The sequence below is a fragment of the Salvelinus namaycush genome, chromosome 15, assembly GCF_016432855.1.
Source record: "Salvelinus namaycush isolate Seneca chromosome 15, SaNama_1.0, whole genome shotgun sequence".
Lineage (NCBI taxonomy): Eukaryota > Metazoa > Chordata > Actinopteri > Salmoniformes > Salmonidae > Salvelinus > Salvelinus namaycush.
In genome coordinates this window covers 38505422-38519642 of record NC_052321.1, presented here as the reverse complement: position 1 = coordinate 38519642, position 14221 = coordinate 38505422, and the positions used below count along the sequence as shown (strand labels likewise).

The 14221-nt window shown below is 41.8% G+C and overlaps 1 protein-coding gene across 1 annotated transcript in view; it reads left to right on the top strand.

Annotated features, from left to right (window-relative positions):
* Window positions 1-6465: 6465 nt before the first annotated feature.
* Window positions 6466-14221, top strand: part of LOC120060515 (FERM domain-containing protein 6-like) — a 78394-nt gene continuing 70638 nt past the window's right edge. The window contains exon 1 of the mRNA XM_039009886.1: window positions 6466-6625. The gene's annotated coding sequence lies outside the window, so the exon portion shown is untranslated. The remainder of the gene's footprint in view (window positions 6626-14221) is intronic.

Below are 14221 nucleotides of genomic sequence, written 5' to 3'. Positions count from 1 at the left end.
CATGCCAATTGCACGCTCCTTCAAAACTTGAGACATCTGTGGCATTGTGTTGTGTGACAAAACGGCTAATTTTAGAGTGGCCTTTTATTGTCCCCAGCACAAGGTGCACCTATGTAATGATAATGCTGTTTAATCAGCTTCTTGATATGCCACACCTGTCAAGTGAATGTATTTTCTTGGCAAAAGAGAAATGCTCACTAACAGGGATGTAAACAAATTTGTGCACAAAATTTGAGAGAAATACGATTTTTGTGAGTATGGAAAATTTCTGTGATCTTTTGTTTCAGCTCATGAAACATGGGACCAACAATTTACATGTTGTGTTCATATTATTGTTCCGTGTAGATTACAAATCTTTGGAGAATGTGTTTTACATCATAACTCTGACAGCCTTAGAAAGTATATATCAACGATTCAAGGAGAAAGGAAGTTGGGGTTTCCAGATTGTGATTATGTTATATTTTATTCTAGCTGGAATGCGTCTGATTCATGACTGTTCCTATCCTTAAGGTCGCCTTCCTGGACCTGTCGCTCTGTCTCACACACAGATAAACTAAATGTTTTGTTTTACTAATTAACCCAGTGATGAAAGGTATGACGTTACTGCCACAGTACAATGAAAAGGAGCCTAGCACTATATTCTTTATTAGTGGGTCTGGGCTGACTCAGGCCTATTCGTGCACGGTCACAGGCAAGGATGACATAAAGAAGGACAAGACAGTGGCATCATCTCTATCCAGGCCTTCTTTATCTGCTCCTAGGCTTGATGAAAAGAGAAAGGACTGGATCCTGATGCAATAAAACGCTACATTCTGTACAGTACGAGGGTCTGGGCTGACTCAGTGTGCATTCCAAATGGCACCATATACCCCTATATAGTGCCCAATGGGTCCTGGTCAAAAGCAGTACACTATAGGGCATATGGTGCCATTTGTGATACAGCCTCAGGCCTTCGTACATGGGCACTGATGGTGGTGAAAGGACTGGTTCAGAGGTGCCCATTGTCCATTCTCTCTTCAGTGTTGCTGTACCGTCTGGTGCTGGGCTTTCTGGCTCTTTGTGGTGCCATTCTCCAGAGAGGAGAGATAGAATGATGTTGATGACAGTCTGTGTGCGTGTGTGTGTGGCATGGCTTCCACTAGCGATGCCTGACCTCTTTGTCTTGGCGATACAGAGGGAATTGTCTGAACCTAACAATAACACCATCAAGGTAGTTATTGTTTTTTCTGAATGAGTCTTTTATTGGTGAACAATCGTCTTTCAGCTCAAATGTTTTACTCTACACTTAAGTAATGTAATGGTTTCTCTGCCCAATGTCCCAGGCACTGTACAGTACTGTACTCAGTACTCTGTACCAGTGATGATGCGGTTTTTAAGGCAAAGGGCTTACTCAAAAAAGACTGTAGTATTATATACATAATATTATTAGCACATACATTTACAAATAATAATATAAATACCGGTCTATACATTTAATATAACCACAGTAGAAACAGGCTGTATTTGTGAGGCTAGATATCATGAGGCTAGATAACGTATGCCTGATGACTTACAGCATTATTATGGCATCAGTGCTGTGGAGGGAGACTAATGACAAATGGATTCTGCCGACAGCAGTGGAAGGAAAACGTCTTTGGCACAATGACTAAAATCAATGTCTCCTCATCCCTCCTTTCTTTCTTTCTTTCTTATTTTCTTTCTTTATGCAGGGATCCACTTCTGTGTGTCTCTGTAAGACAGACTGTACAATGCACCGTGGCCTCTGCGCACACAGATATCATCACCATCTTTTCTTATCTCCATCAGATGAGGATTTTTGTACACAACTACGGCTAACTTAACAAAATACTATTGTGAGTAGATTTGAAATCTCTACGTTGCTCCTACTACTCCTTTCGATCACTTAGTGACACTGCTTCTCCATGAGTGCATCTCTCTCTAAGCACCTAATGGCCACCAGTCAGTTAGACACATTTTTGATCGTTTTAGTCAGATGGCTAAATCCATTACCATGTCATGATCATGTAAGAAACCCAATAACAGCAGATCAGTTAGTGTGGAGTTGTATTCAATCAGCTCAATGACCCTTTTTCACCCCTGGACACTGTTTATCCTCTCCTTCTGTCCTCCCCTCCCCCCTCCCGTAGTTTGCCGCCTCCCTCTCTTCCTTCTTGAACCTCCCCCTCCTCCCTTTCTCCTGCCTAACCTCCCCACCTCCCCCTACCCTCCTTGCCTCCACCTCAACCCTCTTACCTGCCTCCCCCTCTTACCTCTCCTACCTTCCTCCATTCTCTCTGCCTCCGCCCTCCCTCCTCTCCCCCATCCCCCCCTCTAACCTTCCTGTCACTCCCCAGAGGGGAAAGATGATGGGGTAGATTGAATTCTCAGCTGACCGACCATCTGCCCCCTTGTTTGCCTGATGAGATGAGTAGAGATGGGTACTGCTGCCACAATAGATGGGACAAAAAATATTATATCCTATATTGGGGTCATGCAGGGATGCCATTTTAGAAAATACTTGGAATGGTTGGACTGTTACTTACTTGGTGAGTACAAGGAGGTTAGATTAGAGACATAATTGTTCTGTTTCCCTTCACAATATTGTGGAGTGAAATGAAACCATTCCATTTGAAAGCAGGCTGGAGTACAGGGGGACCTTGTCGTGGAACACACAGGAAAAAAATAGCTTTCAAATCAATTAGCAAACCCCAACCAAAACAAGGACCATTTTTATTGGGCTTGTTTTGGAGCTCAGAGACTACTTTAAGATCTAGATCAAGAGGCCCATAAATGTTCTGGTGGTACCCATATGGAAAAAAATCAATGTAAAATATATTTTTTGCTAAAACATTTTAGGATTGGCAAAATAATGCATTTAAAAATATATATATTCAATATATTTTAAATACATTCCAACATATATTACAGAATGTATTTAAAACATATATATAAATGTATGTAAAATGTACACTGAGTGTACAAAACGTTAGGAACACCTGCTCTTTCCATGACAGACTGACCAGGTGAGTCCAGTTGAAAGCTATGATCCCTTATTGATGTTGCCTGTTAAATCCACTTCAACCAGTGTAGATGAAGGGGAAGAGACAGGTCAAAGAAGGATTTTTAAGCCTTATGACAATTGAGACTTTATTGGATTGTGTATGTGTGCCAATCAGATGGTGAATGGTCAAGACGAAAGATTTAAGTGCCTTTGAACGGGGTATGGTAGTAGGTGCCAGGTGCACCGGTTTGAATGTGTCAAGAACTGCAACGCTGCTGGGTTTTTCACTCTCAGCAGTTTCCAGCGTGTATCAAGAATGGTCCACCATCCAAAGGACATCCAGCCAACTTGACACAACTGTGGGAAGCATTGGAGTCAACATGGCCCAGCATCCCTGTGGAACGCTTTCGAACCTTGTGGAGTCCATTCCCCGATGAATTGAGGCTGTTTCGGGGCAAAAGGGAGTGCAACTCAATTTTAGGAAGAGGAATAGAATATGTTTCTAAACACTTAAACATTCATGTGGATGCTACCATGATTACGGATAATCTTGAATGAATCGTGAATAATATCATACCCCCAAGACATGCTAACCTCCCCTGTTATTGTAACGGTGAGAGGTTAACATGTCTTGGGGTTATGATCTTTGACCCTCTCACTCATCATTATTCACGATTCTTTCAGAATGATCCGTAATCATGGTAGCATCCACATTAATGTATATGTGTTTAGAAACATATTTTATTCTTATTTATAATAAAAGTGACTCCAATATGACACAAAACATTACTTACCATTCATTTATATTGGATTATCCGTAATCATGGTAGCATCCACATCGTTCTTACATAAGACTCAGCCCCAAAGACCAGCAATTAGAGAACATCTGCTCGGCGTTCATTTTTATACTGCTTGCCTTCTCTGATTTCAAAGTAGGCTCCAAGGGTTTGGAAAAACAGATGCCCGTTGTTGTCGGAGTAGAAAAGAAGCATTCTCCAAAGTATTCCACTCAAGGCAATGACACAAAGTGTTACGTAAAGCAGAATGACTTCAAGCAGGTAGCTTGGTGACAATGGTGTTATTCTAAAGGAAAGACTGAATAGGGTGTGACATGGAACACATAATAACTGTGGTACTGAGAATTTTGAATGTGTTGCGATGGACAGCACTTGTATTTAGATCTTCGGAGAAGAGCTAAAATAAGAGAAGATAATAAAAGGGAGATAACCAACGCCTCACCACAAGTGAAATTATTCAGATCATATCACCCAACCATGAGCGCTCTCTCGCGCGCTCTCTCTCTCTCACAAACAAACAAACAGACACGCAGACACCAATGCCGCATCATTTCCAAAATACTAAATGATACATATGTACAGACGTTTCATTACTGGCTAGGGACACATTTCAATGTGAAGCAGCATGTTGCTCATTAAGGCGAAAGGGAACGGGAAGGGACCGGAGAGAGACGCAGGGGGGAGTCATTTCAATTAGTGTGATTATGCCCCAACAAAAAGCCCACCTCTCTCTCCTCTCCCTCCACACACTCAGCCTGGCTTGGAACAACTAATCAAATCAAGACAAATCTTTCAGACACGGGCAGGAGGGTGGGGGAGGCGGACAGGAGGGGTGGGTTGGAGTAGGGTGGTGAGGGGGAGATGTGTGATGACTGTAGCACATTAGGACTATCACATTAGTGGGGGCTCTGGGATAGAATGTGTTTAGTAACAGAGTTTAATCACTCACAAGGTAACAAGATAAGTGATGCCCAGGTATATTTGTGCGTGTGTGTGTGTGTGTGTGTGTGTGTGTGTGTGTGTGTGTGTGTGTGTGTGTGTGTGTGTGTGTGTGTGTGTGTGTGTGTGTGTGTGTGTGTGTGTGTGTGTGTGTGTGTGTGTGCATTGCAGTCAACACCTGTGATGTACAGTAAGCCAGGCTACCTGTTGTAATAGTCTGTTGAATATGGTATAAACAACAGTAATGACAGGTGACTCAGCTTTCCACTAGATCCTGTCCTAATGAATTAGCTTGTGTTTCCTCGATTGCTACGACCCCTACTTCTATGTCTCAGAGTAGGCCTGGTAACCTGAGTAGCTCTGCGGTGGAGACAGACAGGACAGGGAATGGGGATTTGTGGTCTATGGGTCCCGGGGTGAATGGTCTCGGTGGCTTTGTAGTTCACAGGGCCCAGCTTTTCTACAGTCACATCAAAGCACTAGGAGCAGGGCCAAGGGGGTTTAGCATGGCCTGAGTAGGCACACTTCCGACCATGCCCCTTTTCATGTTGGCCACTCCATTTCTCTACACTGACAGGCAGGCAGTCTGCACTGGGTTGGGTCCATATAAATAAAATTACTAGAATGAGCACTCCCATTCAAGTATAAATGGATTGTTGTCTGAGGGGCTTTTTCTTTTCTAGTAATTATATTTCTATGGTTGCCCTAATTACATGTCAACAGAGCAACAAAGAGGGGCAGATCAGAGATCACCTGTACATTCCAAATGGCACCCTATCCCCTGTAGTGCACTATTTACTGCACTATGGGCCCTGGTCAAAAGTAGTGCACTATATAGGGAATAGGGTGCCATTTGGGATTAAGTATTATGGTCCTCCAGAGTCCATTGTATCAGGAGATTTTTAGGGCCACACCACAATGGGAAAATACAGACAAGCAGCTTCTCTCTAAAACCGAAACAGTTCTGCAATGTTTAGACATGTGCAGCCTATAGCCTACTATCCTATAGTCTACTGTGGTAGTCTAAATTCTGATGACATTCTTGGATGATCCCTACTTAAAAAATGTGGTGTATTTATTATCTTCTCCCTATCCATAGTATGATTCCAGTAGCCTATGATTTATACATCTAAAATCAAGCAGAAACGTTAACGGTTTCAAACTCTATACCTATAAACGTACTTTTGCATCATCGTGATGATGTGGCCCGTGACACTTTGCTTCTTGAAAGTCAAACATCTTGAAAACTTGACTGCTGACATACAAAACATTTAGGGACTATCAACAGCGGACTAATTAAAAAAATACCAACATTTCGTTTTTTGAGTGGATATTCCCTTCAAGAATAGACTACATAATACAGTATTACCCCCTCCGTGCCACCAGGCTTCCAAAATACTACTGCACTGCTACAGTGTGGAATTATGGGACCGGAGGAATGGAATGACAGGCAGCCGTGAGCGATACCAACTGGTAGTCGTTGAGGGGGGAGCAGTAGCCTACGATCTACATTGTCTTTATAGATATCAAAAGAGCAACGAAATATCTCTAGGAGAATACTTGGACTATTAAAATAGACATGCATTTACGGATATTGTCACTGAAGAACAGTCGGTATTAAAACAACTACTAAAGTATATAAAATCTGTACCAACCCCCCTATCCATGGTTTGAAGCCACCCTTCCACCTTCCACATGTTTTCCTACTTATTACTGTTCCAAAGGGAAAGAAGTCTGGCGCTCGACACATGCGTGTAATCTCCGTTTATATTTAAAACTTTAGTCTGCATTTGCTGACGACAAATTGGATGTACTATAGCGTTTTGATACAACTTGATCGGATTCATTGTTTTTGAAAAGGAATTAGGATTTGTTTTTCACATGAAAGGTACGTTATATTAAAAAAGTGTACATTTGACATCTCTCTGTAATTTCCCTCGCTGCTAATTCCTTGAACTGGTCCACCTCCTCTGCGCGTATGTACGAAGTTATTTTTCATTAATACAGTATTTTACATGAGTGTTATAACATGTATTCACTTGTTCCACGGTTATAATATGTTTTCAAACAGTTAGTGAAACATTTCAATGTTTGGTCAACGGTTGGTTGTTCATAACAACCCGGACTAGAATAAGTATTGTGTCTACAATGTAGCGATGCTGTCAGAATGTTGCTGTTATCCTTTAGGCTACGTTATGGACCTGACACTTGAGACGGGATGCATTTTGTTGCAAACAATGTGTCGATCTTCCTTTCTCACTATGGGTGATGTTTATTCTGCACATTGTGACCACCCCTTTAACCATATGTTCATCGTTATTTAATGCTCATCTATTAAATCGACGTATGGTTTTTGTTTTACGTCTCTCCCCTTCCAGTTTGGTTCCATACGCCTTCTAGTACCTACTGTATTGTTGTTGTTATAGTTGGCTATAGTCGTTCTGTCTTCATAAAAACTGACTGACACCAAGTGTCCTGTAGGATGTTGTCACTGTTTGCCTGTGGTATAGTATGGTTGTGTCAAATCAAATGGCATCTGGAAGTAGGCTAGTATGTGGATGTCTTGTAAATCAACGTAAGAACATCAGCCAGCATGCAAAACTTTGGATTAAGTTGCGCATTACTAAATGTCTTCCCTATAACATTATCGCTGTTCCATTTTGAAACGGGTCACACACTCCTTTATTTTGGACGAATTATTTTAGGCTTCTTCTCCTTCTGAATGGAATCTGGCATACCATTATTACTGCTCTGTAATGAAACGACTGCACGGAGAGACATGTAGGCTATTGAATGGTAGACCGTATAGAAGTAATATACAGAGATAGAAGTAGGATAGTATAACTAGGCGGTAGAAGAGGCTAGCCCGTGAATCGTGTGTGTGTGTGTGTGTGTGTGTGTGTGTGGGTGTGGGAATATGTGTTTGCTTGTTGGGTACTTTCCCCCCTCTTGTGCCACTATGGACAAACTGCAATATTTGCTTCAGTATTGAGGAATGCCAACAATTTCCTCCCTGTGGTCAGTGGTGGAAAAAGTAACCAATTGTCATACTTGAGAAAAAGTAAAGATACCTTAATAGAAAATGACTCGAGTAAAAGTCACCCATTGAAATACTACTTGAGTAAAAGTATTTCGTTTTTAATATACTTAAGTATCAAAATAATTTCAAATTCTTCATATTAAGCAAACCAGATGGCACCATTTTCTTGTTTTTGTTTTAAATCTACAGATAGCTAGGGGCACACTCCAAAACTCAGACATCATTTACAAATGAAGCATGTGTGTTTAGTCAGTCCTCCAGGTCAGAGGCAGTAGGGATGACCAGGGATCTTCTCTTGATAAGTGTGTGAATTTGACAATTTCCTGTATTTCTAAGTATTCACAATGTACTTTTGGGTGTCAGGAAAATGTATGGAGTAAAAAGTACATTCTTTTCTTTAGAAATGTAGTGAGTAAAAGTTGTCAAAAAATGTACAGTGAAGAACAGATAGCCCTAAACACTTTTTAAAGTATTTTTACTATTAGACTGGCCAGCATTCTATCATGGACAAGAGACAGGTGAAATCTGTGCACGTTTTATTCTGAACTATAGGAACTGAATTATAGAAACATAAGATGACATTGAACATATGCTGATGGTATTATTGGCATACCAGATGGGAGCAGATACTAAACAAGTGCTCTTTTAACCTTGAGGTTCCCATTATTGATTAAACCAATTACACATAAGAGTCATTGGACGAAGGCTTCTTCTGTACAGGGGGGGGGGGGGGGGGGGGGGGGGGGGTTTGTTAAGAGCCCCGACGCTCAATCTGAACATCAACACCCGTCACTTGCGGTACTGTTTTGGAAGCATAAGGACCTTATCTTTCATATCAACAAGAAATTATTTTCCAAAAACAGAAGGTTAAATTGATACACACCTTGTTAGGGTTAGTGTTCCCACACAGCCTTATCTCCATGTTACAGGGCTTGTTTAAAGAAAATAGACGCAAGACGAGGTGTCCACCTGTGCTAATTAGCTACACTATATATACAAAAGTATGTGGACACCCTTTCAAATTAGTGGGTTCGGCTATTTCAGCCAAACCCGTTGGTGATAGGTGTATAAAATCGAGCACACAGCCATGCAATCTCCATAGACAAACATTGGCAGTAGAATGGCCTTACTGAAGAGCTCAGTGGCTTTCAAGTTGCCACGGTCATAGGATGCCACCTTTCCAATAATTCCGTTCGTAAAATTTCTAACCTGCTAGAGCTGCCCTGCTCAACTGTAAGTACTGTTATTGTGAGGTGGAAATGTCTAGGGCCAACAACGTGTCAGCTGCGAAGTGGTAGGCCACGCAAGCTCACAGAACGGGACAGGTGAGGGCTGTAGCGCGTAGTGCGTAAAAAAACGTATATCCTCGGTTGCAACACTCACTACCGAGTTCCAAACTGCCTCTGGAAGCAACGTCAGCACAATAACTGTTCGTCGGGAGATTCCTGAAATGGGTTTCCATGGCCAAGCAGCCACACAAAAGTCTAGGATCACCAAGCAGCCACACAAAAGTCTAAGATCACCATGCGCAATGCCAAGCATCAGCTGGAGTGGTGTAAAGGCATTGGACTCTGGTGCAGTGGAAATGCGTTTTCTGGAGTGATGAGTCACGCTTCATCATCTTGTCCGATGGACAAATCTCGGTTTGGCGGATGCCAGGAGAACGCTACCTGCCCAACTGCATAGTGCCAACTGTAAAGTTTGGTGGAGGGGGAATAAGGCTGGGGTTGTTTTTCATGGTTCGGGTTAGGCCCCTTAGTTCCAGTGAAGGGAAATCTTAACGGTACAGCATACAATGACATTCTAGATGATTCTGTGCTTCCAACTTTCTGGCAACAGTTTAGGGAAGGCCCTTTCCTGTTTCAGCATGACAGTGCGAGGTCCATACAGAAATGGTTTGTCGAGATTGGTGTAGAAGAACTTGACTGGCTTGCACAGACCTCAACTCCATCGAACACCTTTGGGATGAATTGGAACGCCGACTGCGAGCCATGTCTAATCGCCCAACAATAGTGCAGCAGGGAAGCAAGTCCCTGCAGCAATGTTGTATTGGCAAGCCTTCCCAGAAGAGTGGAGACTATTATAGCAGCAAAGGGGTCACCAACTTCATATTAATGCACATGAATTTGGAATTAAATGTTCGACGAGCAGGTGTCCACATACCTTTTGTCATGTAGTGTATCTAGCATGCTCTGAACACCTGTGTGAAAGCGTACAGGGAAGTGTAGTTTTGTCGGACGGAGGCACCCATAGTTATATGGATCTATGCAAAACTACTACAGTAAGTGCATCTTCTTTATTTTAAGGATTCTTCCTCGTTGATCAAAGATAAGGTGCATCGCAAGCAACGATTATTTAAGTTTCTTAAGGTTAAATCCCAGCGTCGGGATTGTAGTTCATGGCTGAAAACTAATGCCTGAAAACTGTATGGAGAAGGCAGAATGCCGCTTAAAGTTTTCGAGAGCTATAAAGATGGTATAGTGCAAAATCAAAGAACTCCCTAAATCAGATGAGGCAGCTGAATTTGCTTGAGAAATGACCACCTCCATTGAGATGCTAAAAAAACAATTACAGCAGTATTGGGGGATAAAATGAGAGACTTAAAGGGCTACAAAGACAACAGTCTATGACTGGAATAACAACAGTCTATGACTGGAATAACAACAACCGCCAGGGAACAAACACAAGATACACCTGCAGACAGGCAGGTGGCAATCTCTTCTCAACCGATGACCAGATGAGCACTCCAAGTGACACAGACAATGAGACCATGCACCCCCTTTTGCGGAAGACCGAGCTATCCACCCACCCAGCCAGACACCAACCACCAAGAAGAAGAAGACCAGGAGGGGCAGATGGGGCATGGGGTCCGCTAAGGTGGTCACCCAGGACGGGCAAGTTCCTGTCCTGAACCTCTACAAAACATTCTTGACACTGACCCAGGAGTCTATGCTAAGTAAGGGACAGTCTTTCTCCACCACTCAAAATATGAAAGCCTTCAAATTGAAAGTGGATACCTACAAATTCATGCAACAACTGCACCTGAATTGTTTTTTTTCCCCTCTGAGCAGATCCAGTACAAGCTACATATCGGAAGACCCTACAAAGAAAGGGGAACCCCAACACAGCGCTCCCTCCCCTACTCCTCGTTCTTTCTCCAAACCCTCATCGTTTGTACTCCCTACCCATACAAGCCCACTTGTCACCTTGTTTGGCAGACTGGTTGAAAATGAATGGGAAACTGTATATTTAAAAAAAATGACCAGGGACCCCAATATCACAATCTTCCTCCAGCCGGAAGACAAGCATTAAAAGATCTCCAGGGGAATAAGGACATGGTCATAAAACCTGAGGACAATGGTGGCGCGATAGTTGTTATGGACATGAGCTATTATAATTCTGAAAATGGAAAGCACCTGAAACTGTCTTGTTCCTATCAACCCTTGCGAAGTGACCCTGTTGCTTCTTTAAAATCAGAAATTGATAGCATGTTACAACATGCGTCTCACCAAAGCTGGATCACCAAGCGTGAAAACGAGTTCCTAAATGTCACCTATCCAGTCACCCCAGTTATCTATTCCCTTCTGAAAGTACATAAGAACCGGACTCAGCCTTCACCCATACCTATTATCAGCGACAGGATCAGTCACAGAGCCCCTTTCGAAATTCATAGATTTTTTTTCTGGAATTTATGGTTTTCAAGTTGCCATCCTTTTCAAAAGACACAAAAGATCTACTCAACTGCTTAAATGACTGTCAAATTGATTCCGATGTACTACTTGTTACATTAGATGTGGCCAGTCTGTACACCTTTATTCCCCATGCTGAAGGCCTACAATCGATTGCCAAATTCCTAAAGTCACGTGACGACCGTAAATCCCCCTGATTACTTTCTGTTGGAGCTCTTGAGATTGGGAGGCAGTTTATGTTAAAAATAAAGACTAAACTTTTTCTTCCCATATTAAGTTTTGGAAGCGCTATGTTGACTACAATTTTATTTTGCGGTTCATCTAAAGAGAATTTTAATGACTTTGTCCGTTATCTGAACAACACAACGACTTTCCTTCAATTCACTGTTGAAAGTGGCCCCAACAGTATTAACTTCCTAGATCTCAAAATATTCAAGGTTGATGCTAACAAAATCCAAACTACGATCTATTGTAAACCAACAGAGGAATACGGTCCTCCACTTCAACAGTTATCATCCGAGACATCTCAAAACCACTATCCCGACTGGCCAGTTTCTACACCTGAGACGCAACTGCTCTACACTGAAAGAGTTTGACGCTCTGGCAAAGGAAATGACACACAAGTTTGCTAACAGAGGATATTATAGTCCTGTCATTCAGCGCTGTCACCTCCTAGCTCAGAAGCCCCAAAAGGACAGCACGTCATGGCTGTGCTTTGTTACAATCAGCGTTCAAACAAAATCAAAAGTGCAATCCTAAAACACTGGCCAATTCTACAAACAGAGCTGATGCGCCAGCCTCTGGCGGAAAATCCCTTTCTGGAACAGGTCACATCCATCAGAAGTGGCAACCTCTAAAATGCTCTCACAACGAGAGATGCTTTGGACTGATAGATTAAATACCATGCATCCTCGAGGTCTAAATTAGGATTTCTTGTGCAGGCCATTTTTGTATGGTCTGAATGACTATATGGCTGCACTTTCATTTGTATGCTTATGTATATTTTCCTACATTCAATTACAATCTTTCTACCAGATGTACATTTTTCATACCCCAAAACATTTATTTTTGTAACTAATTTGTAACTAATCTGCGCCAAAATAGCAAAAAATTGATACCTTAATGTGTTATTTGAGTTTATTCTGCTGATCTGGGTATTTGTATATGTGACCCGTTTAAGGAAACTAGGCGTATGTCGCGGGTCACCACTTCACAGGAGAGCCATTTGAACGTAAACTTTTTTTTTATCAAAATGTGTTTTTTGGCAGAAATGCCTTATGGAACATGTGATATTTCATGTGCCTTGATAACTAACTTGTATGCAATCTGTAAATACGAATAAAATTACGAGCCTAGTTGGTTTAGCCACAAAAAAAGCCAGCAACCTTCCCGCTAGCCAAGATTGGCTGAGATAATGAGTGGGTTGGACATGCCGAGAGATGAGTTTGGATTAGTGTGCCATATAGCACGCTTCTATCTATTTGAGCTGGTCAGTATGTGTAGGTAATCATGTCTAACGCAGCTTTATAAAAATATGTATTGCATAGTAAATCTGCATATGTGTTGCTCTCCACTTTCTGGGGGACCGAGTTTTGAAATCAGTGGATTTCAAGTATGATAGCTAAGGAGATGGAGAAAACACCTATCTCCAGATTACATCTTCAAACTAAGGGCAACCATCGCATCTGTGACAGGAGACGCATCCATCCATGATGTATACGGGTAAGATAGTCTAGTTAGCTACATTTTCAGATATTACACATTTCTAATGTTGCCAGAAAATGGTTTTATTTCAAGTTAACCTGTTGAGGACAGAGGGCGCTGTTTTCACTTTGGGGGAAAATCGTGCCCAATTTAAACGGCCTCGTACTCAATTCTTGCTCGTACAATATGCATATTATTATTACTATTGGATAGAAAACACTCTAGTTTCTAAAACCGTTTGAATTATATCTGTGAGTAAAACAGAACTCCTTTTGCAGCAAACTTCCTGACAGGAAGTGTAAAATCTGAAATCGATGCACTGTTCTAGGGCCTGCCTATAAAGGTCCTTGATATTTATTAGAATACATGCACTTCATACGTCTTCCACTAGATGTCGACAGGCAGTGAGAGAAGAAATGGAGTGTGTAACTTGATCTGGGGTCGAATAATAGCTCTCGGCATGACGTGTCACCAGTTTCCTGTTTTCTGGAGAGCGCGTGAAGGGACCTGGATTTGCCTTCTGTTAAGCTGTCGTTATGGACGACTAATATCTCCGGCTTTGATTTTATTTGATACATGTGACAATATCATCGTAAAGTATGTTTTTTCAATATAGTTTTATTAGATTATTGAAATTTATTCGGGACGTTAGGCGTGTTGCGTTGTGTGCCTTTGTTCAGGAAGGAGAGCTTAGCGCCACTTTGATAGCTTTCCGTGCTAATTGACTGGAGAAGAGGACATTCTAAATCCAAACAACGATTGTTCCCGACAAAGGACCACTTGTACAACATTCTGATGAAAGATCATCAAAAGTAGGACCCATTTTATGTTGCTATTTCATATATCTGTCGAACATGTGAAATAGTCGTTTGCGCCCAGATTTTGGGTACTCTCTCGCTATACCTAAGCTGGATGTCGTAATGAAGTTATTTTTAGAATTCTAACACGGCGATTGCATTAAGAACTAGTGTATCTATCATTTCCTATACAACATGTATTTTCTAGTAACGTTTATGAATAGTTATTTGGTCAGAATAGTTGGAGTGTCATA